Source organism: Eschscholzia californica, unplaced genomic scaffold (genome assembly GCF_041429995.1).
Source record: "Eschscholzia californica isolate CP2 unplaced genomic scaffold, dmEscCali1.0.p SCAF_4, whole genome shotgun sequence".
In the NCBI taxonomy this organism is placed as follows: Eukaryota; Viridiplantae; Streptophyta; class Magnoliopsida; order Ranunculales; family Papaveraceae; genus Eschscholzia; species Eschscholzia californica.
In genome coordinates, this window is record NW_028238461.1 from 30,746,248 (window position 1) to 30,774,002 (window position 27,755).

The following is a 27,755-nucleotide window of genomic DNA, read 5'->3' on the forward strand; positions in this document are numbered from 1 at the left end:
GATGACTTGTAGATGGTCGACTAGTGTTGGAAAGGGTTCGCGTAAGGCCATTCTCATCAAATGACCAACTTGCCATGATCTCACAATGTTCAAGGATACTAACACACAATCACACAATGGGAGCTAACACTTAAAGAACTAAACAATCACACACAAGTAAAAAGGATGAGATAGAATGCGATACTATCGAGCGCTTTTGTTTCGTTCGCCTTTCTTCTTAACTTCTCGAATCCTTCCTTTTCCTTCGCTTTTATGTCTCTTTTGGCTCTTTTCTTAAAATTGGTACCTAAAAAGATAAGAAACTACAAAAAAAAATAAAGAAAAAAAGCGTCTAAGTAAGCAAACAACACTAAACTAATGAACGAAACAACAAACGATATCCTAACTACTAAACCTATCCCCGGCAGCGGCGCCAAAAACTTGATTCACCCGAAAAGGTTGCACACCCAAGCGGAGGTATCAAGTAGTAACCGGTAAAACCGGAGTCGATCCAAGGATAGGAAGGTGATTCGGATAACGAAGAAGTCTCGTTCGCCGGCCTAGGTATCACTAGCTAACTTAGACTAAATAGCAAAGAAACAAGATAAAAGTGGGAGGTTTTTGATGAATAAGCAATAAAGAAGAAAACAAGGAAAACTACACTAAACAATCAAAGTAAAATGGGCGAGAGAGATTCGAGAGAAGTGTCGGAGGAACAAGAGTCGGGAGGCAACAAGAGTCGGGAGACAAATAAGTGAGCGAGGTGTCGAAGTCCGAGAATCCATAATGATAAACCTACGACTATATGTAGTCCGATCTAATGTTTCAAAGTATAATCGATGTTCGACTCCTAAAGTAGATGTCTCTAAGTACTACGTATATCCGGAGATCATACTTAGTCAAACAAACGTCTAAATCGATTTATCCCGAGTCGACGAAAGTGTTGTCTAGTCGCCTAACTATGTGAAGTGCATGACAAGACACATGAAATTATGACTTAGACTACGATCGATATCGAATACTTCGTTTCGTCTATTAACTATGCGAAGTGTTTGACAAGACACATGAAAATACGATCAAAACGATAATCGAAATAAATGAACATCAATTTATAATCAAAACATCAAATCATATTAAACATAATCACGAATTCATCACATTTCATCTCATATAATCGACACACTAAAGTTAGCTAACACATGGTGATTTAATAAGAAATGGAAAGAAAATGATGAGAGAATCCCCCTTTTTCGATGTGGTTCGAGTCTATGATCGTTGGAATATATGAGTTTTTAGTTGCAGCCGATCTCCCCTTAGCAATTTTCTGGGTTCCCCATAGCGACCACCATCATCTTCTCCATTTAGAACACAACCTCCATTAAAGCTAACCCTAGCTTTCTCTCTCTAGAAATTTCTTGTCCAAAATCAAATCAAACTACATGGGAAGCTAGCCAAGAATGAGGGGAGTAAAAGCCCTAAGGTTTTGGACCAAGAAGGTTGCCGGAACACCTAGCAAAATCCGGCCAAAGAAGTGAGGATTCCGGCCAACTCAAAATCCGGCCAAATGTAGAGCTCTCGGGCCAAGATGATGCACGCCCGAGTAGTCCTGAGCTGCTACGCGCCTTTCCTATGTTGTCTCGTGCAACCGAGCCACGTCCCGTGCAAAGAAGCTGTTGGTCGCGTTTGCAGCAGCTGCTGGTCGCGTTTGCAACACGTTGCTGCTGCTTCCCGTGCTCGATGTTGTTGTGGCCGTGCTATATGCTTCGCTGGAGCAACTGCTGGCTGCGTATAGAGTGTGTCGAGCTGCTATCCATGGCTGCTATGAAGCTTCCCGCGATCTCTTGTATGGTGCCGGCCAACTTGGCCGGCACCCCTCCTCTCTTTTTCTCTCTCTCTCTCTCTCAAGCTTTTAAACTCAAGAACAAGAACCCTAAACTCTTAGTCTCCTCTTTCTCTCTCTTCCTCTTTGCCTCCTTTCCAAGGTTGAAGATGATGAATGAAGAAGAAGATGAATAGTAACCTCACTTGATTCAAACCCTAGACTTAGTCAACTTGACTAAGTCTTTAGACTACTTTGACTTGGGCCCAAAAGTGGGTGCTCATAAAATCTCTACACCTTCCTTCAAGAAAAGACCTTAGCTTATATCTTTCACATCTTCCCCGTCCGAACTCCGGATTCAATTCCGTTTTCACCGTCGGACTCGTCAGTAACTCCTCTTGTCATTTGATTGCTTGAAGTCTTTTTCTCTCGTTTTCGGCACATGAAATAATAGTGACAATTCGTTCTCTTTATTCCGATTTACATGTTTAACTCCAAAATATGTACCTAACATGAAAAACACATAAAATATTATTTATAATACTCGAAAAGAACTAATTAGTCTAAGTTAGACCCTCCAAATGTGACATTTTCGTGTCAGATCAATAAGTCATACCTATTCTCTTGCTCTCCTTTGTCTAGATCTTTAGCAAAAGCACTCGATTTCCAGCACATCACCAGATCGAATCCTAAAAACCGACATTATCCTGTCATATACAGAAAAATGGATGTGTTTTTTACTGCATGGTTAGTGCTTAAAGTAACTAATGAATGAAATACAACTCTAACAAAAAGCATATCCATAAAACAATCAATTCTAGCATAAAGTGTTTGGCCATTTTTAAAACGTGAGAACCAGTGATGCAATTGCATTGTCTCAAACTTAATGAACTTCAAGCAACCGCATGGGGGGCTTTTCAAGTGTTAGTGATTAAGCATGGCGGAGAAGCCGATCGGCATGCTTAAATCAAATCTCAGTAAGCTGCAACGAACTAATGTCATCTATTGTTAAAAACGGGAATATCCGAAAACTCTGGCAGAGCTCTCATAACTCGTAAGCGGATCCTGGAATTAATCTGTCAATAGATAGAATGAAACATCTGAAAACCAAATTAGTGCTTAGTTCATCATCAACTCATAATAAATAAAAAATATAAAAATCAATACTATACTGCTATCGTTGTAATGATAACATCAAGAACTAAGTAAATACTATGAAAGAAGGTCCAATCACACATCATAGAGAAAAATGAAGTTTTTTTTGTCATGAACAAAACCTTAACTGCATGGTTAAAACTCGAAAGTTCTAAAGAATGAAACATGACGTATCTAACAATAAATTTACAAACTCCTTTGATACAAATCCTAAAGGTTATGCCAAAGTATGAGGCCATTGAGAGCTGCAACTTCGAAATCAACTGATAAGCAAAAAAATGTTGATTCGGAGGTAAGTGGATGAAGTCATTAATAATAATACTACAACATATGAATCGATAAACTACACAAGTTGTTATTCTTCCTTTCCCATTCAGGAAACTAGTATAACACGTAATCTATCAATGAGTTTCCATGCCTATTACCTAGAACTGAATTTTATATCTAACCTTATCAAGTTAGTTTTCTCAATTTTCAAAATAAATGCAGATATCATGTTTATAAGATTGAGAAAACTTTCATTTGTGAGATTGCAAAGATATGCAAACTATATTAATTACAAAAATAAGTCAGATCCATACAAAAATCCTCCTACAACTCGAAACATACCCCTTTTGCACTGGTAGCACTGGACACTTTCTAGTCATAATTATGCAAACCCCAAAACCATAGCTGAGGTTTCCTTCTTTTTCCATTTTACCTTCTAAAGTCTAAACTTGTATCAGCTCATGACATGCATAAGGTTGATAGAAAGAGATTAACTATGACGAGAAAACCTAACCAAAATATATATCTGTTAACCATAAAAGAGACCTTATGGTATGAATGAAAAATGTGAACATTATAAGCAGCTAGTGAATTCAGAATGAAGTATAACAACACCACTGTGAGAAAAAAAAGTGGCATGCCCTTTACGGTTATTGGAAGTTTGTGGTATGCCCTTTCTGCCTGCAAGACCTTACTATCAATGCACTTGTACAAAATATATAAATGATTACTAACAGAGAAAAGAAAAGATGTCATCTTCTTAGTTTCGTCAACAAGAAAGACACTGAGAAAAGTTAACACAACTCAGAGCATTCAATTACAACAAATATACACTTCCATTAATATGATTACTTGTGTTATTGAGTTTCTAAAATACAAATCAATTATCATTGTTTTACTATAATATTAAAATAAACGAAATGAAAGTTGGGGAATCATCCTTGTTAGCAAGCAAGAAGGGTGGCCACTGCATTAAGTTTGGTATTCATCCTAATTGCACAACAAGAACCACACATTTAAAAGGCCCTTATAGTTGAGATATATAATTGCAATATATGTCATACCTTTTCGCTTGCTCCTCTTTGTCCACTGTCCAGGACTCAGGGATTCCCATTTTCCACTCTCTTTAAGCCTACAGACCTGCATTATCCTGCCATACATAAAATATGGATGTCATTGATCATGGATTTTTACTGCATGACTAAAATTACAGTTTGAACACAAAGCATGTCTTATGTTTTTGAAAAAAGAAACGATTCACTCATCAACAGTACTTACAAACTGAGAGTCGTACTTTCAAGAAGTTCATTGATGAAGGCGGAAGGGCCAACAACCCTTGGTTGGAGTGGTAAAAGGTATAATCTTCCACCTTAGAGGTCAAGGGTTCGAGTCACACGCTAAACAATTCAAAAAAAAAGGCTGAAGGGCATAAATTAGCAATACTTCAACAGGAAGGCAACATGGTTCTTGCTAGCTCTTGTTTCATCAATTGGGCAGTCTCGATCAAAAGCTACCAGTTCAATAGTGTGTTTGTCCTCTTAAGGAGATCCAATGTCGAAGAACCAAAAAATCCTCTTTTAGTTCCCCAAACCTCACCTTCTGCTTTACGATTTAGTTTGTCTTTGATGTTTTTCCAGCAGTCAACATAGGTCTAGAGAATTTACAGACAAAGCGATCTTCCTACGTGCTTCTAAAGAATTTGTGAACAAAGTGATCGCCATACAAGAATCTAGTTTTGGTGAAAAATGAACTAAGCTCAACCGTTGTTCATGAATCCTATATAGAAAGACCAATATACTATTACACTTAATGTCCAGGTACACTTGCCATATATGTCGGGTTTTAATCGTGAACAGAAACATACACTACTTTATTGGAGAGACTGAAACTTAATAGGGATAAGAAAACCAAACAGACTCGAAACTCACCATAAATCATGAGTCTAGACTCTAGAAGATAGGAATTTGATCATAAAGCGCAGAAAACAAGCAATGATACTCGATCCTCCAAATTTTCTGCCATCATTTTCTTTGAAGCTCCACCTTTTTATGTCTAAAAATCATTCATGTTGTTTTTCATCCGACAAAAAATGTAAATGTACAAAAATTGTATTATGGACTGCTCCTAAAATTTCACGAGGAACATGGTAAGTAAATGCATATCTTCGACTATGTTGATTATTATATTACAATGCAATTTTTTTTTTTTTTATCTATAATCATCTTTCTTCCAACTTTTGTCCACTAGAAATTCTCTGATGAACTTTAATTAATCTAGAAAACAAAGATTTAACCTCCCGTTCTTTTGTTGTCTAAGGTGAAATAATGCATATCAATCAGAATGGAAAATAGAGAGAAAGAATTAGTGACACCTTGCTAGTGTGGCGGCTAGGGCTTCAGTCCTCTGTAATCTTCTCCTCCCTCCGGTCGCCTCAATCGAATGGCGCTGCCACAGAAGATGGATGCATTTCTTCATGGTTTCAGAACTGCCTTCAAGATGGGGATAAGGTATTCCTGGATGCCTATACCGGAGGCGTCCCTCTGGAGGGGAAATCCTTGATCTTGTCAATTAAAAGTCGGGATGCACCTTCCTCTGTCCAAAATCTCTGCAAGTTTCTTGAAGTTGCAAGCCAGGTTATCTGAACGGAAACTCTAGGAAAATCCTCCACTATTGTGACATCACTTTGTTTCAGTGACATATCTAATCAGACTGAATATGACTTGAAGAGCTGTCACGATCATTCGATTCACATCTATTTCAGCAGGCAGGAAGGGCGCGGAAGCTACCATTTCTAGAATGCAAGCAAGGTGCTTGCTTACTCTCCGAGTAGCTTGCATTGGCGGCAAGGAAGGAGGCATTGGAAAGGTGTACTGCTATAATGCACTAGGTGTCCTGGTATCTTACGTAAAATGGCCTCTATTCTACCCAACTTGCCCAAACATCAACGTTCAAACCAAAATGATGTCTGTGAAAGTTACCTAAAATGTCTATCATCAAATTACAAGTAATCCTCAAAAGCCAACCCATTAATTAAATGATGTGGCAATAGTTTCTCCTCTATCCTTCGTCGGATCATCCCAAATTACTGCAAAGGGCAGAGCTTCTTGCTCCAATCCTGAAGCTACGTATTTGATTACTTCTTAGTCAGTGCAAGAATCCCTGCAATAAGATATCACTTAATTTTTTTAATGGACTCAAAAAACACGGAATCAGTTGGCCTAATATGATAATTGGAGCATTTACACCTTAAATTAGTTTATTAACTGATTAAAATTAGAAAGACCGATAGAGGATGAAGTTAAGTTTCATATTATATTTTACATAGAGAAGTTCCTTTATTGCCGCATTGTACCCTTCGCTCTGTACAAGTAACTAGAGGTCTGCAGTTGGAAGAAAAAACGTCTATAAACATTTTAAATACAATAATATTGGAAATTGTGACTGAAATTGGGGTGGGCTTAACTTTATTCTCTACTTTTCTTTTCTGTTTTTCTTACTTTTTCTTCCATCAATTTAGCTTGAAGTATCATTTGGACAAGTTGTAAAGAGATACTAGTAAAATATGCAAATGAACAATGAACAAATTATAGCTTGACCTCAACCATTAGCCATGAACCCTTTTCCCAAGAAACCAGGTATATCTTTCCACTTAATGTCAGATACACCTATAATATATGTTGACCTTCATCTTACAAAACTACGTGCACTAAGCCATGAGAGTGAAACTTATTAAGGAAAAGGAACCAAAACTAACTCAAAACTCACCATAGTTAACGAACCAAGAAGATAAGGTTTTGGTAATAAGCGTAAAACAAACAAACAGTTGCATCTCTGAGTTATCCTATAATCTCGTTTGCAGTTGATTTACGTTGTGAGCAAATTGCAATTCCTCTAATGTGTTCACTGACGAAAACAACCACATTTTAACAGTAAAACTGCAGGGTTTAAAAACCTCACCGTGTTTCAACTGCATATGCAAGGACAAAAGAAAGGAAACATTGATTACTTGAGATGTTAATTTTTGGAATATTCGTCCTACTTACTATGAGCATAACAATGATAAATCCTCCAAATGCGTTGTACTTATACTTTCTGACTTCAGTGAAAATCCACCTTTTTTGTCTCCAAATTTTCCTTGTTGGGTTTCATCTAACAAGACATTAATTTGATCATGCTATAGCTCAGATCGAAATTTTAAGGTGAATATGCTAAATAAAGGTAACTGCATACCTTTAAAATCTGTTGATTATTATATTCCAATGCAAAAAAAAAATGATTTTGAATCTATAATCATCTCTCGTCCAAGTTTTTTCTACTAGAAAATTCTCTAGTGAACTTTAATGAACCTACAAAACACTTCTCTATATGTGTCGCCAAGGGCAACGAGCGTACTGCTATAATTCATGAAGGGATCTAATATGAATATATGATACGTACAACAACCCCTGTTCAACTTGCTTCCATAAGTAAGAATATGTGCTTCTGACATGATTTGTCACCTACTTGTTACAACCTGGCTTCCAATTGTTCAACAATCCATGAAAAGAGATGTTTTTGAAAGTTAACTAAGATTACAGGGTGTGGTGCCGAAATGTCTATCATCAAACTGTTATTAGTTTTCAGAAGCAGACTCATCAAATGAATGACTTGGCAATAGTTTCTCCTACATCTTGGTCAAATCATCACAAATTACTACAACGAGCAGAGCTTCTCAGTCTGGTCCTGAAACTAGTATTTGATTACTTCGGGATCGGTGAGAGACCCCTGCAGTAAGGTCTCACTTTTATTATGGACTGAGAGACAAATTGTTAGTTTGCGAAATAGTATGATAGGATTATTTCACCTTCAAATAGTAGTTCAATAGAGGAAGAAGTGCGTGTGCCCTTAACTTTGTACAAGCATCTGGAAGTCTGCAGGAGGAACATCTGGAAGTGAATTCAGTAATGTGAATATTGAAAATTAAACCTTGAAAAATGTAAAATATAAGGATTAAAATTCAAAGTATTCCATCACAAGTGAGTCTGAAACAGTGAGTCAATAATAGTGAAAGTGCAAAGAAGCTGAAAACCCAAACTTGTATGGATTTATCATGGTTTGATGCTTGGCCTTAACTTAAGACTTTAAAAGCCAAAACAGGAGCTTGTTTTTTACCTCTGTTTGAAGGTCCCTAGAGGATACAGGAATGGTCCCTATGTCTATGTGTCTATGTCCTAAAAAAAGTCTTCTTTTATTGATGCCATCGCAGTGGTTGTAACTTCCGAAAGTGCTTTAAGGTCAGTAAGGTAAGAGAAAGTCTTCGTGCTCCACTCCTTTAGTTTCTTTTTCAATAACAAATATCCCTAGGAAACAGATTACCTATCTACAATACAAGACATCGCCTGGAAGGAAAAAAACTGGAAGAGGTAAATTGATTTGCACAAAAGGGAAACACCAGTTTTTAAATAAATCAGCATTAGAACCCAATATGTTCTATGAAACTGCAGTTCCAGTCAAACCACAATCCCTAATGAAAATTTGAGAATCTTACTATTGTGTATTCCATTGTTAGCAAAGACGAATAAAAACTTAGAAGGATATGAGAAAGCTCCATTAACTAAATAATTGCCTTGAGATGAAATCCTGCCTAAACAGAGTACTCTACAAATTTTAGAAGACAAAAGGAAAATCTACAATGCGATGAATATAAACTCTATTCACTTATAGATTTACTTTTTTGGTCAAAAGTAACAAGGATACCTTAGCTTATGAGGAAGACCCCAAGGATGGAATAGATTCCATTAACAACCCCACCACTATCATAAATAAACTCAAATACGTGATGTGGTTGGACCCAATGAAATAAGAGTACACGAGCAACAAGCCAACAACTTAAAGCGTTAGAGCTTATGTTACACACAAAAAACACTAGATTACTCAGGCAAGGTGCAACATACAGACACAGCTAAAATGAGATTAGATAGAATTGCCAAAGGTAATACTCTCAAGTCTGTAATACAAATCAAAGTTAAAAAGAAAAATCTACCGAGCAGTTTTCAAAAATCAAAAGGTAGAGAACTTAGGCACCATGGATTTATAACTAATGAATCTGCAATAAGACTCCAAATACTTGCGTAAACATAATGAAGGAAATCAGTTCAGTTCGAAACTTTCTGGCTCATTAAGCCAGCACCAAAAAGCTGTTCTTTATTCGTTGGACTTGGAATTCCACATATCCTACATCAAGATAAGACCATCAACAATTTACCGATTTAGATCACCTGGACACGACACTTTAAAACTAAAAACATATAAAATTATATCCTGATGTCACTAGGCAATATACTAACAGCATCTGGCAATTTCCAGTAACTTGAACAAGAAAGATTTTCCATTTTGTAAAACCGATCCAACAACTTTTAGAACCAAAGTAACAGTAACCAACTTTATCATAAACATTTGGCTTCAAATGGAGTTGTCTGTCTGAAAATAAATGTTATCAACTTCAGAACCTTATCTGCACATAAGTTATAATCACGTAAAAAGGAAGATAGCTAACAGAAAACATTTTTTTGGTTAAATAAACTAACAGCGCATTCCCAAAATCCATTGCTAGTAATGCCTAAAAACGGAGAAGAGCAAAATCGTCATGTACATTAAAACAAATTGCCTTTTCAGAGAAAATAAGCGAACAGGAACCTTGATAAAAGCGCAAACCTATGATTAGCGTAAAACTCAAAAAAGACAAAATCGTCGTGTATACTGTAACAAGTTGGGTAATATCGGCATTGTCGAATCAAGTCCTTTAGGGTTCAAACTCAAGAATTTTCTGTTAAAGCTTACCATAGGAGATCGACAATAATCGAGCCAGTGCAATAGTAAAGAAACAATTCCGATATAAACGGATCAAATTTTTTACTTAATATGTTGACTCAAACAAGATGAGAAACCGGTACGGCGGTACCTGTTCACACGTACCAAAGTTCTTCCATTTCACTCCTGCTTCTTATCCGAGGAGGATGTAAGACTAACCAATGACCATCGATGAAAAGAAATTGAGAAACATAGGAAAGATGAGATCTCTGCCTAATCAAATATACGATCTGTGGCAGATGTAACTCAAAGTCCAACAAGAGAAGAAAAATTGCACGAGCTGTAGAAGTGATTGTAGTTTAGTAACTGGACTACGTGTTCTTTGGCCTCGTTTAAGGAATTGTATCTAAAATTAGGCTACTGATTTATCAATAATTGTGTATTGGTGTGCCTTATTTACTAGCTGTTTTTTTTTTTTTGAAAAGTTTGAAGTAATATTTACTAGCTGTTTTCGATCTACTCACTTTCCACAAACAATTTCTTTCCAATTAATCATATAAATTTATTTTTGTAGTATTTACCGTAGATAAGGAAACAACAGTGATCCCTTGCAGTGTCCGTATTAAAGGTAGTGAATTATTTCTAGGTTATATTCGGGTTAAAATGTTTCAAATGCAGTCCATTCAATATGCTTTTGATCTAATATGCATGAATAATATGGCAAAGATTTCGGTCTACAAGCCTGTTTATGACGAAGAGGATATCAAGAATTGGTTGGTAGATGACAAGGACAGTCTCTTGGTCAGTCAATGTTATAAGAGACTGAATTCAAAAGAGCCAGAGAGACAATTCAGATCTATAGCCGAACTCACATTGGGCAAAGAGCCGAACTTATTTGGATTTCATTTTGCAATGGGAGAACCTTATAAAGTAACTATTTGTTAAGATTCTCCTTTGCCATGTATTCTTTTCCCCCTCCATTGTTCATTCAAATTTTCAAAAAAAAAAATGCCATGAGGGAGAGAAGAAAAAGACTAATTGCAGATGCAGGAGTTCATACACCAAAGACTAATACTAATACGGTGTCGGTGTGTAGTTAACTAAACATTATCATTGTCCTGATGGAACTTTAATGTATTAAAACAATTTTCTAAATTCTTTTATTTTATTAAAATTAAAAATTGAAGAATAAATTAAAGTACAAAAATAGAAGAGAAATACTAGAAAAGTTTGGAAGGTGGGAAGAGGTAGAAAGAGAAAAGGAGCCAGCCACGTATACATAATATAATCCTAAAATAAACCACCCATTGCCTATTCAAAAACTCATCAATTTTCAGCCAAGAAAATCAATACAGGATCCCCTCAAACTGCAAAATCAACAAATATCAGGGATAAGTGGGATGGGAAGAAAGGACTAGGTTTAGTTATACCACCATAAACAAATTAGTGATACCACATAATTAACTACAGCAACCACAGAGCAAGAACTGAACAAACAAAATAAAGTCCAACAAGATGGATCCCATAGCTGGCTAACAATGAGACTACAAGAGCAACAAGCCAGCAAACAACTCTAAGCATTAAAACTTAACGATACATCCAAATACCATCAGTACCAGAATAGTAGTATATATCTCAAGAAAGGAACAACCCACAGACACAGCAAAATTAAGATACTAGAATTTCCAAGCCAAAAGAAAAGCAACCTATTAATAATCGAATGGAAAATCTTTAGTGGCAAGCTCGAAGAGAGAACTCGAGACAGATCTCTTCTATAAGATACGGCACGCTAGAAACCAAATAAGAAATTTAATGGTAATGCCTTATGGGGATACGAAAAACACGGGTAGTTGATCTCCAGGTGTATCAATAACAGTAAAATGTATTCCAAAAGCACAAAGCTTCCCTGGGAGCAAGGCTAGGGTACTCTCTCTTGTTTATAGTGAACAGAAATTAACTAAAAGGGAAAAAATTGATGACCTCCAGTCAGCAGTTTCCTTCACCAAATCGAATGTAATCCTAGAAACTGCATTGAGTCTGACTCACTTAACTAAATCTATAAAAACACATTAACTTTGTCGCTAAATGTGTCACCTAAGAGGCTAGGAGCAATTTCATCTCGCCTTATCCATCTTTCACAAATCTTTGTTGCTCCGCAAATGGATAACAAGTAAATTAGAGAAATGGCAAAAAGAACCAACACATTAGGCTTCTTATGAAAATGTTAAAAATATCCAATTTATATAAAAATTAGAGAAATGGCAAAAAGAACATGTAAATTTAATTAACCAGATCCTAAGTTCCTAATAAAATTAATTGAAAAAGCAGGCATTAAATGTTTGAGGCAGTTATTTGAGATGTAAAGACATGACAGTGAAGATCAAATCTCACCTGATGCAATCGAAGTAACTCCATGAACCTTTAATTGAAGAACTGCATCTGATGGTGAAGCTTGTTAAACAGATATGACTTGCGTGCGTTCCGGAGAACTTCAAACACCACTGTAATTTAAGGTAATAAAACACAGAAATTCGAGAAGTAGAATAAACATACCCCGCTTATGCTCTCATTTTCTCCGTAAACTCTTCCAACTGCTTACTTCATCTGTTGGTGTTAATCTTATCCAGCTTCTGGAAGTAATTATGTACGACGTGACAGTTATACTTTTCAGGGATTCATGAATCATCAACATATCAGTTCCCTGTAGAGAAAGTGCATATTGTAGAATTACAGGTTTCTAATATTTTATCAGTTGTGCAAGAATATGATTACATCAACAATGTTTAAAGAGATGAAGAAAGGACACCTTTGACCTAAAAGATGTGTGAACATTTGATTGTTAAAGCAACATCGGATAATAAGTTTGGTCTTATCCATGATAACAGAAGTTCTTCACAAGCCCGAAATATTGTTTTAGAATGTCATGGTTGCACAAGGATTTTCATGGATTCTTGAATCATCATTCATCAACATACCACTTCACAATGTCAAGAGGAATCTCCTAGGCAGTTGGCAAGCATTAAAACTAAACCCTCTATTTGATTCCTAATAGTGTCTTTTTGTGATAACTAATGTGGATCAGAACCATTAGTGATTAATAAAGAACGGGGTCCAAAGGTGGTCTTTAATCTTACAGGACGTGTACCATTCAAAACGCCAATTTCATCTTGATTGAACAACATGACCCACACATTTAAAATGCCATTTATTATTTTCATGCCCTAAAGGCTGAAGCTACTTATGACTTTGTTTCGTATGGTCATACCTATCCCATTGCTCCCTCTGTCAAGGAATCTGACATAGTTCTCATAAATTGCTGATAAAAGCAATCTACTTCAAGCGAATTACTCTTTTAAACCCTAGAAACCTGCATTATCCTGTCATATACAATTTTCAATCATGAACAAAATAAATACTGCAACATTTGAACATAAAGTAAGTAAAACAGAGAAAAGATCAAATTTATGGTTTTTAAGATGTTCAAACAAGGACAAAATATATATAGGTTTAAACATACCTGTGTTCCTTTGGTTGAACATCCAAATATACTGAAAACTAAGTTCAAAACACCCAAAACAAGTTTATCTTTTACGTTTTACCATTAGAAAATTATGTTTTTTCTCTTTAAACAAAACAAAAAAAGTAAGACGGTCAAAATCATTAAAAGGGCCGAAAAAACAAGAATTTTTGAGTGTATAGACCAAAAAAAAACCCCTAATAACAGTTTTAGTCCTCCCTAATCTCATTAAGAGTTTAAAAACCAAAATATTAATATTAATGGAAATCTAGTCCATTTGTATACATCTAGAGAGAAAACACAAATCCCTAGAATACATAATAAATCTTAATACCTAAACTAACCTTCCTTAAATATAAAAACTCATTTATCTTCAAATTCACCAAATATCTTTTCCATTTTTATCTCCACCTTTCTCTCTCCAATCACGTTCCCAAACTAAGTAACCGTGATCTTCATTATCTTTAGTAACCGAAACCTTTTAATTTTCTCTCTCTCTAAATCAGAATCTTTTGGTAATCATCCATTAATCTCAGAAATCTAGTTTCTTCTTGATTAGAGCAACTGAAATCATCTTTTTCATCGTTTATCAGGTAAAACACATTACAGAAGTAATTTTTCGTTCCATTGATAAGATTTTATATTGTGTTTCTGGTTATTGTAACAGATTATCTCTCTCTAAAGTTAATCATATCTGTTTTAAGTAAAAGTATCAAAGATTTCTTTACTTTTCATTAATTTATAATGTTTGATGTTTATTTTCTCCCTCTCTTAAATTTTCATTATTGTTTTTGATCTTGATGTTTACAAGATCTGATTAGTTCAAACTACCCAAAACCTTCAAATATTGTCAAAATTTGGCAAACATTATACATAATTTACGAAACTGTACCTGTAGTTTATAATACAATATATGATTTTTTTCTGTTTAATGTATGTGTATTTATGTGTGTAGATTTGATATAACAGATGGAATTTCAAAGAGAATCATCAAATCAAATTAAGTCAATGAAACTAAAACTTGATGGCTGGGATAATATTTACTGAAGTTGGTTAGTTGTTCCTGCTCAAGACTACAAATGGAGATTACATGGATGGGCACCATTTTGAACCAGAAGATTTTGTATGTTTTTTGTAACAGAATGTAAACGTGTGTAATGTAAAAGAAATTGTGTGTAATTTATTGAACTAGACCCACATACATTTGATAAATTACGTTGTATACTTGACAAATTATGGTTTCTTCGTCATAAATAACACATAATTTACGTATTTGTTTTATAATTTGTATTCGATGTGTATTTATATATGAGTAAAAACGAAAACAAATGCTGCTTTAATGTTCCCAGAAAAATATACTATTTCCAAATCTGAAAGTTAAGTGAGAGGAAGTGATATATATGTTTTGTATATTAACCCCCAAATCACGCTAAATTGGTCCCAGAAAATATACTCTTTCCAAATCTGAAAGTTAAGTGAGAGAAAATTGATTTGAATCGAAAAAAAAATTACATAATAAGATAAGAAAATTGATTTGGTTTCTAAATCTGTAAAGAAGAGAGAAAAAATTGATTTCGAAATATCCGTGGTGATGGCGTTTCGCTAGGATTTTGGTTTCTGATTGATTCGGATAATAGGAAAAAGAAAATTTGATTTCAAAATCTGTTTAGAGGAGAGAGAAATTATGATTTGTTTCTATCCATTTTTTGCTAATAAATCTCCATATTCTTTGCTAATAAATCTTCCATATTTTTTACTAATAAATCTTCATGCAAAATTTGAGCGTGGGACATTCGCGGTAATGTGTTTAGAAAGTGAGGGTTTTTATGTCCATATTGTAAAAGGACTAAATATCCATATTTTGGGAAGATTTGATCATAAACCTTTTTTGAACATTATTTTGGTCTATATACCCACTGACCCAAAAAACAATTTGCTCTAATGGTTTCCCGTGTATGACTTGAAAATGTCATCCCATTTTTTTACGTTTTTAAACTTCAAAAGACCACAAGAATGCATGAAAAGTGGGATCTTCGTGTATACGAAAAAGAATTTTAACAACTAGCACTGAGAAAGAGTAAAAAAAATCAAATTTGAGATTTTTAAGATGCTAAAACAACACTTGCAATTGGAAATATGGAGAGGCTATTAAAATTGGTTTGTATTTAAACAAACAAGGGTTCCTCCAATCCAACATCCAAATGTGTTGAGCATATATTAGTAACCAACAAAAAGAAAGGGCATCAAACCTTAGTTACTAATTTGATAAAACGCCATTGAAGAATTTAACAAATATCAGCTTACATCAGAACTCATTCGTCTGCAATTTTAACCTGCAAAGATATGATAAATAACTCACGATGGTCCAGATGATTGTTTAAGCATATAACAGAATAAACCACAAGAACATGGTCTGAATTCGTCTCTTTGGAGCTTGCACTGTCAAACCCTTATTTCTGATTTCAAAAATACGAATAAAAAATACTATCCAAGTAAAGAGCATCTAATAATTTGAGCAGTTAAACTTTACAAACCATAAACTTCCACGAAATTAAAACGTACCTTCTCAACAAGAGCTGCAACGATTTAGATTTGCTAACATGCTTAAATAATACTAATAGCAATCAAGTGGATGTCAGATCTACATAGACAATGAAGGAAAGTGGATTTTGCGAAATAGTCAACCAACAAAAGTGGATTTCAAACCTATGCAGTCCAATTTGTATGTTTGTGTGCATGAATATGTGAATGAATGCACATGTGCCGCAAGAAAATGATGGTGAGCGAATCTCAACAAGAACCAAAAACCAAATGCTGGAGATAGTTAAACACAAAGCTTTCAAACCTATGCAGTCCAATTTGTAAGTCTTGTTTGCGTTTAATTTTCTCGTCCACGATACAAAAATACAAACAAACACAAACCTGACCCAACATTACAATACACAAGCAAACACGAACACGCTCAAACAACACACAAAACATAAACACATACAAACAAAGGCCGACAAAAATAACACTTCACACAACATGATATATGGTAGTGCCGTAGTGCAAGATGCCAGACTTTCTGAGGTGATGATTCTCAGAACTCTATTATGTCATTAATCTATAAAATACATTTGTATCTTAAGCTTTAATTAGTTGACCATGAGTCAAGAATCCAAATTATCATCAATCTGTAACTCTGTAAGCTTTGTCCTTTTAGCATATGTTTTTTGCAGCATCCTTAATTTTAACATGAAATCAATAAAATGGCCTTAGCTGCTCTGGTACCAGGCCTGCCTTGATTCCTCTCCCTAACAATATGCAGACATAACACAAGATACTTCTGACTGAAAATTCAAAAACAACCGTTGACAACAACATATATTAAGCACCAAAATATTGAAAACACGCAAAACTAAAACAACCATTTATCTGTTTCCCTCGCAACCAAGACACCAGTCACAAGTCTAAACAACTCGTAGCATTCCACAGTAGTACATATACTCTTCCAAAGATTAAATCGGGCTTCCATATCCGGTGCTTTTAGGATCGTAAAACAGATTAGTTATGTATATTATACCATCTCAATTGAAATGAAATGGAAGATGAGGAATCAGCCTTACGAGCAAGTAAGAAGAGTGGCCACTGTATTAACTTCAGTTTCGTATCAGATGCTTAAGGGACTCGTAATTCTACTCACTTCACCCTTCAAGATCAATCCAGTTTGAGTTATCACTTCAATTGTTTGTTCCACAACTGCACAACTTACATTAATTTTCAAGGGGATACACCACTGGTTACAACAACATTTACACAAAGAAATGTTTTAAGTTAACTCAAAATAATATAAAAATTAGAGAAATCGCAAAAGAATAAGTTAATATAATTAACCAAATCCTAAATTCTTAATAATGACAGTGACATATCAAATCTCACCCGATGCAATTTGAATATTTTCCTAGATTGTAGGTTCACTGCCTCCCCTGCTCTCATATCAAAGACTTCAGTGCTCTTAAGGCCAATGTTAGCCGTATACGTGCAGTGTCACAAAATTGGTCAGAAGTAGTAGACCAAAAATAAATAGAAGCAAGGATTACAGGTTATGAAATAACTAACCAAAGTGAAAGATGACAGATAGAAGCAATCAAACGAACTTATCAGTACTTGCATGTCCAGCGACTTCAATACATCTTCTACCATAGACATATTGGAACATGCACATGTAGATGTATGCTCGACACGGGAAGTCAGACTACGTGATCTTTTAGTTTTTTCCATCTCGTTATTTTCGTTCTTTTTAGTTTTTTCCAAGTAAATTGAGAATGCAACCCTTAAACTTTTGCCTTCGAGTGGCTTCAGATATTTCTGTTCATGCCAAATAATAATGACATAAAATTTGCTGAAAACAAGAAAAGCTGCAAATTACTGATTACTTCCTTCTAAATAAAATATGAACGTGATCAAGGTTCCTTTGTGTGGGTCAAGCAACACAGGCTGCATATATTCATCGAGGATTAATTAGACCGATAGTGATTAAACATATGAAGTAATTACTAGCCACCTAGGAAATAAGTCGCAACATGCAGGAAATAAAAGTTATACGGTAAGGAAGTCTTGAGAGTGTTCGATTATTAAACAGAATGCGGCAATTTATTTATTTTACGTGAAGGAAAAGAATAAGCTGAAATAACGAGATGGCATACCTGTAATACTATTGACGGCAACCACATCTAATACATATTCCAAAATTGAAAGCCATGTGAGTCTCCACTTGCCAAGATCGACAAATTACCACAATTAAGAGTATCCATACTCCAGCTAGACCAGTAAAACCAAAATTCTTGTAAATATCATGAAGTCCCGAGACAGCATACCTAAAGCCTGTATTGTACAAAATATATTCAAATGCAGAAGATTGAATAAGAGGGACTAATTTAAGGGAGCAAGGGATGATCACGGCAGATGTACCATTAATTTATCATTATCTTTTCTAACCAAATTTGCAGCGGACTAAGAAAATCTCGGAAAAGGAGAACTTTCAACGAATATAAATATACTCAAACCCAAAAGATTGAATTAGAGGAAACTTCTCCAGGCATATGTACCCTTAATTTATTACAACAGAGAGGATTTATTGTAACACGGAAGATTGAATTATAGGGATTATTTAAGGAGCGAAGGATGATCCAGCTTCTCTAAGGGGATGTACCCTTAATTGATCACAATCCAGAAGAGGATTTACAATAATTATTCAAATGCGGATGATTGAATTAGAGGGTCTGGAAGCGATTGATCATCCAACTTACCCAAGCATATGTACTCGTAGTTCCCTTTCGATTGAATTTTCGATGGACAAGAAGAGTTCCCCAAATTGTAGACAATATGTTCAGATGCAGAAGATTGAATAAGAGGGAAACTATTTTGGGCACCGACATAAAGTTTGTGTATAAATAACTTACATTTAGATGCACCGCATAGATTCCATGTACAGAAATGCTCACATTTAGATGCACCGCCATCGATTTTATGTATATAATTGCCCATGTTTATATGCACCAACATAAATTTTGTGTATAGAATAACCCACATTTAGATGCAACGACATAGACTTTACGTATAGAATTACCACATTTATATGCACCAACATAGATTTTGTGCATAGAATATCCCTCATTTAGATACGCCGACACAGATTCTATGTATATAGTTAGTTGCCCACATATATATGCACCGACATCGATTCTATGTATAGAATTGCCCACATTTATATGCACCAGCATATTTTGTGTACGTAAAGGCCCGCATTTAGAAGCATTGCCACAATTTATGTATACAGTTGCCCACATTTATATGTACTAGCATATTTTGTGTACATAATATCCCGCATTTAGATGTACCGCCATCAATTCTATGTATAGAATAGCTCACATTTAGATGCACCGACATCGATTTTATATATAGAATTGCCCACATTTATATGCACCAGTGTAATTCGTGTATAACAGCCCACATTTAGATCCACCGACATCGATTCAATGTATAGATGCTCACATTTATATGCACCCGCATATTTTGTGTATGGAATTACCCACATTTAGATGCACCAGCATACTTGGTCTATAGAATTGCCACATTTATAAGCACCAGCATATTTTTTGTATAAAATAACCCACACTCAGATCTACCAACGTAAATTTTATGTATAGAATAGCCCACGTTTAGATGCACCGACAACAATTCTATGTATAGAATTGCCCACATTTATATGCACCGGCATATTTTGTGTATAAAATAACCCACATCTAGATAGACCAGCATATTTGGTGTAAAGAATAGCCCACATTTAGATGCCCGGACATCGATTTTATGTATAAAACTGCCTACTTTTATATTCACCAACATATTTTGTGTACAGAATAGCCCACATATACACGAACCAACATAGATTTTATGTATGATCAGTGTAGTTTGTATATCGAAATATCGAATAGCCCACATTTATATCTGATACCGTTTTTTCAATCAAAACCTGATATCATCACCCTCAAAATCAACAAAGAAGGAAGACAAATATGAAACCCTTGGAAACCATAAAGTTGCGGTGAGTCGATCAAGTAATAGGAAACCAAAAAGTTGTCGTGAATCGACTAGGTAATCGAAAAACAAAAAGTTGTAGTGAATTGGTCGAATAATAGTAGAACAAAAATAAAACCTAGAAGATCAAAACCAATTACTTGGATTCTCGAAGAGTTTTTTATGTGGTTAGTCTTATTACATCCACACCAAAAGAACACGATTAGGTCATCCTAACAAAATCAAAGCAAAAACAAAAAATTCCTTCGGAAAACAAGAAATTTCTGAATCGAATCGAGAAAAGTGACAAACCTAAGAAATTATAATCAATTACTTGAATTGTCGAAGAGTTTTTTATGAGGTTAGTCTTATTGCACCCACACAAAAAAAAACACGATTAAGTCATCCTACCAAAACCAAAAGAAGAAACAATGAAATCCTTTAGAAAACAAGAAATGTCTTAATCAAATTGAGAAAAAGGCGACAAACCTAAATGATTGAAATCGACGGTAATAAACTGTTTGATCGCTAATATTGAGTTATAGATGTTTTTTTAAGTGGTAAAGCATATTTATACCACGTAAAAATAACAGTCAAATCATCTTATGAAAATCAACTGTCTCGTGAAAAAACAAGAAATCTGATCAAATTGAATAGGGAAAAACGACAAACCCTAAAAGATCAAATCGAGCACAACTGTTGTTATAAGAGAAGATCCGAACCAAATTAAAGTAATTATTGTATATACCTGACATCACTAGGGTTCACGGCTTGTAGCATGTCAGCAGAGCTCCAACACACTTTGCATGGAATCCAAATTTGAGATGCTAAAGAGAAGCAGAGAATATAAAGCAGAAGACTTACAGAGACAGATCTCGTGGCCCAAACCTCAACTAAAACACATAAGAGAGGGTAATTACATTTACAATAAAAAGATGACAATAACCCAACAAAAGCAACTACAATCATCACCTCAAGTTTTCTGTTCCTGGCACCATGGCTTCGTCCAGCCTTCGTGAACAATCGCTTGGCAATTTATATCCAGCCCGAAATTATCTCATCATGGTATGAGCAACAGGTGGAATAACTATTGGAACTGCATCTCGTGAGTGCTGAGGGAATTGTACTCCAGATCGATGCCCACTATAACCAATCCCATGTCTTAATTGTTTTTTATATGGGTTTATATTTTTGTGAATTGCATTTCTATGCATGAAAAGTGTTCATGGAGCATACAGGTTTTAGAGAACTACAGATACTATTGAAAGAATAAGAATCAGCCTCAAGACCTGAAAAGTTTATATTCACATTAAACCTACAGTATGCAAAACTTCATACTTCACTTGGTGGTTCTCAAGCAGGTAAAATAGGTTGTATATTCAATGTATGTACTCTAAACTTCCCCGGGTTTGTCAAGAGGAACTCAACATGCAGATCATTATCCAATAGGGACCAAATCTAACACGAAGAAAGTTGAATGAACTAGCCATTTTAGATGTCAATAGGCAAAATGAGAACTTAAGGAATTCTTTTTGAACGAAAACATCAGGTACCTCCAGGACATGATTATAACAAGCAAGGTACTAATGCATGAGCAGAGTAGAAACTAGAGTAGAGATGTTTACCCTTAGTTCTTCATATACCCAGCACTACTGGGGATATTTCCCTCCAACTCCACCTAAAGCTTCTTTCCAAGAGTCTACCAACACCAAAGTTTTATCTCGGGCAGGCATATCTGCATGTTGGATACAAAATGTAAATATAAACAGCCTATAGAGGAATTGGATTAAACATGATGAACAACTAATAGAATCTGTACAAAAATGAGTGATGCTTCGAGTCATGAACCAACATAAATTTTGCGTATAGTATAACCCACATTTATAAGCACCACCTCCGATTTTGTTTAATTAGTTGTCGACATTTCAATTCACCAACATAGTTCTGTATGTATAATTGTCCGTCTTTGAATGCACCAGTTTAGATCTTACACTGTACAGAATTGCCTCCATTTATATGCATCAATTTAGATTGAATTAAGGGACTAATTAAGGGGGAAGGATGATCTAGCTTCTTGATGGATAGATGGAGACACCCTTAATCGATCACAATACGAAAATCTTTGTATTGTGATCTTACAACATATGAGTAAATGCAGAAGATTGAATTAGAGGGCCTAATTAAGGAGCAAATTATGATCCAACATTCCAACCCTCTAGGGAGTTACCAGGTTTATTCATATATGTATTGATTAAATTAGCGGAATTAAGTAAGAAGCGACTAATCATCCAACTTCTCAAGGAATATGTACTCTTCTTAGTTGAGCACAACCCCTTATCTATTGAATATTCAAATGCAGAAGATTGAATAAGATGGACTAATTAAGGGACCGAATGGTTATCAGTCTTTTTCTATCAAAATTTCTATGTGAAGAGCTTCCATAAAGAGTTTTCTCCTATAAAATTTTGAATGAACTAATGAAAGAGTTCCAGAAGGTCAAGGCTCAAGACAGAATGCAAAACGGCAAGCAAAAACAACACAAAAAATTTAGCAGATTGATTAGTATCTGTGCAAAGATTCGCATGTCAGTGATCCTGACATGGAATTGGTGATAAAAGCTGGTTTTGTACCGGTTTTACCTGATATCATAATTCAGTCCTTTGAGAAAGGGAATACTGAATACTGAACTAAGGAATCTGGTCCCTAGTTCAAATGTCTTAGAAAATATCAGTAGAGAAGATGAAATATAATAAGGAAACGAAATTGCGTGATACTCTGGTTTGGTATGAACTTTGCTCAGGACTGAAAGTCAACTTGAAGAAGTCTTTTATTTACGAGGTGATTGAGAATGAGGGAGGCATTACAAATTTGGGGGTTCTGGAAGGATTCGGCTGTCCTATAGGTTCTCTCCCCACATCATATTTAGGACTACTCCTTGGTCATAGATACAAGGCAAAGTCTCTGTGGGATCCGGTTATGGAAAGAATTAATAGCAAGCTGGCTTCTTGGAAAGGACATGTCCTTTCGAAAGGTGGGAAAGTGACACTTCTAAAATCAGTAATGCAGGCTCTACCAACGTATTTCTTATCTTTGTTTTCCATCCCTATGGGTGTCCTGAAGGAGATAGATACTAAGATGTGCAACTTTCTTTGGAATGCAGGCTCTACCAACGTATTTCTTATCTTTGTATTATGTGTAAGGAGAGCGAGGAGACTAGTGCTCACTTGTTCATTCATTGTAAGGTTGCGCAAGGTTTGTGGTCATACTTCCTCAACTCGGCAGGTATCAAGTGGTGCTGCCCATCATCGGTTGCAAACCTTTTCGATCAATGGGAGCACACCCCCAAACCGAGAGGAAAGAAAGAGATTTGGAACCTAATTCCGGCAGCTATAGTGTGAAGTATATGGAAAGATCGAAATAACAAGACGTTCAAGGAAGGAAATGCAAATTCGAACCTAGATGTGGAGGACATTAAGTCTGTTATTTTTGGGTGGGCTAAAAATTTAAATTGTATTGCCTCTGCACATTTTAATGATGTCGTTTTCAATTGGGAGGCGTGGATTGGTCAACATATCCACTAACCTCCCCCGATTTGTATAGTTTTCCCTTTTAATATTAATTCAAAGTTTCAAAAAAAAAAAAAAAATCCGTTTCACTAGAGAAAACGAAGAACTAGAAACCCTAAGTGCTCTTCTTTATCTTCTTGAGATCGAGAAAACAAGATAAGAAACGGAAACCTAAATGACAATCATCAGATGAGATAAATAAAACCTAAAAAGAAAAAGTGAAGATACCTTTACAAGATCTCGACGAGTACTCCTGCAAGATAAAGATTCCTCAAAACCAAGCCTGCGACTACAAACAATCGAACAGGGTCATTAGGGTTTTCTTTTATCGGCGATAGATAAAGATTCCTCGAAACCAAGCCTGCGACTACAAACAACCGAAAAAGAAAAAGTGAAGATACCTTTACAAGATCTTGGCTACAAGGGAAAGTGAAGAAGAATCTTTGCAGGGGGTCTTTTTCTTCTTATACCTAGACTCGCCACACCTAGGACATTCTTTCAGCTCCGAATTTTCTTTGTAATACAATATGCAATCATTTGGACATGCATGAACTTTGACGTAGTCTAATCCCAAATCTGATATAATCTTCTTACACTGAGTAAAAATTTTCGGAAGATTACAACCATCAAGAAGAGCTTCGTGAAGTAACTTGAGCAGTGATTTAAAAGATTCGTTACTCCAACCTCCCATTATTTTAACTTGAGCAGTGATTTAAAAGATTCGTTACTCCAACCTCCCATTATTTTAATATTCCATAATTGTATAACAAAAGACAGCACACTCATCTTCTCACAACCAGAGTATAAAGTTTCTTCATCTGTTCTAACAACTTTTGAAGGTCTTTATTTTTGTTCTCTTCGATCCCACCATCTGCATCTAATCCAAAGTCGTCATGAACTCCATAAGCATCTCGCACCAACTTTTCAAGGTCTTCGTCTTCGTTTGCAACAAAGACTTGTTCAGTTGTAACCTCTACTTCTGCGGGCATATGATTCCTTATTATGGGTGTAGGTTCTCCATGCATGAACCATGTTGTGTAATGTTGTGCCGTCCCCTTGAAATACAAATGTTCTTTACCCACTTGTCTAACTTCAAACCTAGAGTTATTACATTTTGCACACGGACACCTAATTTGATCACCTCCCAAAACAGGTCCGTGAGAAAAAGCAAATTCCAAAAACTCCTTAACACCATCTGCAAACTGTTTTGATCTCCTATCATCATCGATCATCAATGATCAATTATATAATAAAGACATATTAGTCATTTAAAGTATACAGAATTTTTGATGAATCAAGGACCAACAAAGTGCTAAAACAACGTATCTCAAACTTGAACAACGAAAAGGGTGTGTATGCTTAAACTCAAGAAACAGAATAAAATCTACATCAACCCTTATCTCTAAAAATAAATATACTCGGAAAAGAAATAGTAATTCAAACAAGGTTTTCGAGAACATAAGGAAAAAAAAATACCTTAGCAAAATGCTTAATCAACACTCTTCAGCCGAGAATTCTGAGCAAGTTAACTAAAAGGGGCACATTGAAATTCAAAAGAATTAGATCTTGTACGTGGTTCCCACCGTTACATATATATATACACGACTTACATAAAAATTCAAACAAGGTTTTCATGTACAAGAGTCCTGGATCCACATGCAGTAGTTCCAATAATCACCCATATCTATACCACTCCAAACAATGACATCGGCTAATCTATAATAACGAGTATGCAGAATATGTGGACAATATACTAAAAGATACCTAGAATTGATGCAACTTATTTTCTATTAGTTTTAAGCTATATGTCCGTAAATTCAACAAGGAACATAATCTATGATTCATATTTCATACATCACGGAACATAACCTGTAGTACATCCAAGTCAAGGGCATGGACACGAGTTAATTACGAGATCATCATGCCTATTGGTTTAAATCATCTTTCTATCTGATTCAAAATGTTTTATTTCCAAGTTGAATTCCTTCATCTCTTAAAACTAAAAATTGCATTACATACATCAAAAGATAAGAAAAAGTAAAATGGTGATCTAAGGTCAACTTGGTATTCGTTGCATCACTATATAACCAGATAACAAAACAAGATAGACTACTTTTACGTTCCAACCGATATTATACCACATACTCCCAGCTGGTTGCAAAGTTACAAATAATTATACAGTCATATCCCAACGGCATAAGTTTATGTCCAAAATTTCCAAGAGCTTAAACATAGTATTCTTGAGCCGCCACAATAGTAATCTTATCAGTAGTACATTCACCAAAAGACATAATTGTGCCTTATAACCATAACAGCTTTGTGGTTTGTGCAAAAGATGAACCCTATGATGTGGTGTTAGACAAAGCAAGAAAAAGACGGCCAACAAAGTGCTAAAACAGCGTTGTATGGTGAACCTGAAATTAGGGTTTCAATAAACAAAAAAATTTCCAAGAGCTTACCGGAAGTAATAGAAGTGAATAGAAATAAAAATAACTTACCGGAAGACATGATTGTGCCGCCACAACAGTAATCTTATCAGTAGTACATTCACCAAAAGACATGATTGTGCCTTATAACCATAACAGCTTATGTCCAAAGTTACCGGAAGACATGATTTCGCGTGCAAAGTTACAAATAATTATAATTCACAGTCCTATCCCAACGGCATAAGTTTATGTCCAAAATTTCCAAGAGCTTAAACATAGTATTCTTGAGCCGCCACAACAGTAATCTTATCAGTAGTACATTCACCAAAAGACATGATTGTGCCTTATAACCATAACAGCTTTGTGGTTTGTGCAAAAGATGAACGCTATGATGTGGTGTTAGACAAAGCAAGAAAAATACGACAACATATCACTACAAAATAAACACCGATGTTGGATCTCTAAAGATAAATTAGAAAAAACAATAGGTCTCCATGGCAAGAAACAACAAATTTACTACACAACCAATATCCAAATATGAAAACATTAAACTTTCCCAAAGTAAAACCCTAACAGAATAATATGGTAGCCTCTTTTCTTGAAGATAAATACTTGTATTATGTATAAGTTAGAACCAATTTGTTTAGACAAGATTTGGAAGAGAACATCACAGGGGTAAATAATAGGTTCAAAAGAAACCCTCGATGAAGACGAAACCATAGTTTTTAATTTTTAGGACTTAAAATAGAATCTGCTACCCTAACATAAGAAACCCTACTTTTAATTAAAGAACAAAAAACCTTTTGAGAGGTTATTGATTCTAAAAACGAAGGATTGAATCCAATTGAAGAGAAAACGAAAGGGAAAAAAGTAATAGAAGTGAATAGAAATAAAAATAACTTACCGGAAGGAAAGGACGACAGATATCTATAACTAAACGATAACCTCGTTGAATTGAAGATGAATTGTATGTATGGTGAACCTGAAATTAGGGTTTCAATAAACAAAAAATCAAGATCAAGAAAAAGAAAACAAATTTTGAAGTTAGGGTTTTCAAAGAAGTTCGAATTGATTAAATTAAAATACCAAGTTCTTGGACGGAAGGAATATCGAATGAAAGAGCGAGAGTGAGAATGAAATCCCTCTCTTTTGAAATTGAAATCCCTCTTCTAAACTCCAAAACTAACCTAGTTGCTCGATTTCACACTCTCTCCCTCTTCTAAACTCCAAAAGTAACGAAAGAGAGATTTCAAAAAAAAAAAAAAAAAAAAAAAAAAAAAAAAAAACGAAATAGAGGAGTTTAGTTGGGCTTAGGTAGGGGTGGGAATTGGTCCGGGTCGGGCCGGTCGGGTTCATGTCATTCATTTAGTCGGGCAGGTCGGGTTTTTGAACCCTCTGTCTATTAGGGCTTTCGGGTTTAATCGGACGGGTTATTAAAAAAATTCTAGTGTCCAAAACCCGTCCAAGTTCGTCAAACATTTCGGGTTTCTCGGATATCGGACGGTCGAGTATCGGGTTTTCACCAAAGTTTCAAAATATTTCAGTCGAAATGACCAAAATATTTCTATTTCGATGGTACCGAAATTTCTATCGAAACTGAAATTTAATTAAGTTTCTCTTAACAATGTTGTGTCAAGAGCACTCTGCACTTGGACAACAATATATGTCTATATATATAT

At 35.3% G+C, this 27,755-nt stretch overlaps 1 long non-coding RNA gene across 21 annotated transcripts; it reads right to left on the reverse strand.

Annotated features, from left to right (window-relative positions):
* Positions 1 to 1,069: 1,069 nt before the first annotated feature.
* LOC147544116 (uncharacterized) lies at positions 1,070 to 27,359 on the reverse strand. 21 transcript variants are annotated; one of them, XR_015223440.1, is made up of 17 exons: positions 27,163 to 27,359; positions 25,127 to 27,058; positions 24,052 to 24,865; positions 23,879 to 23,939; positions 21,710 to 21,819; positions 21,057 to 21,227; positions 20,833 to 20,977; positions 18,215 to 18,392; positions 15,776 to 17,267; positions 13,275 to 13,386; positions 12,563 to 12,710; positions 12,401 to 12,448; positions 8,064 to 8,145; positions 5,592 to 6,379; positions 4,285 to 4,370; positions 2,415 to 2,487; positions 1,070 to 2,305 (listed from the first exon to the last, which is right to left on the reverse strand). It is a non-coding gene; the product is annotated as an uncharacterized LOC147544116 (long non-coding RNA). The 21 variants fall into 21 exon arrangements; XR_015223452.1 differs by having other exon boundaries at positions 2,415 to 2,505; positions 15,776 to 15,859; positions 16,089 to 16,167; ... (1 more) ...; positions 17,448 to 18,392; positions 18,818 to 21,819; XR_015223450.1 differs by having other exon boundaries at positions 2,415 to 2,505; positions 15,776 to 17,304; positions 17,448 to 18,392; ... (1 more) ...; positions 24,052 to 24,334; positions 24,385 to 24,865.
* Between the last annotated feature and the right edge of the window lie 396 nt (positions 27,360 to 27,755).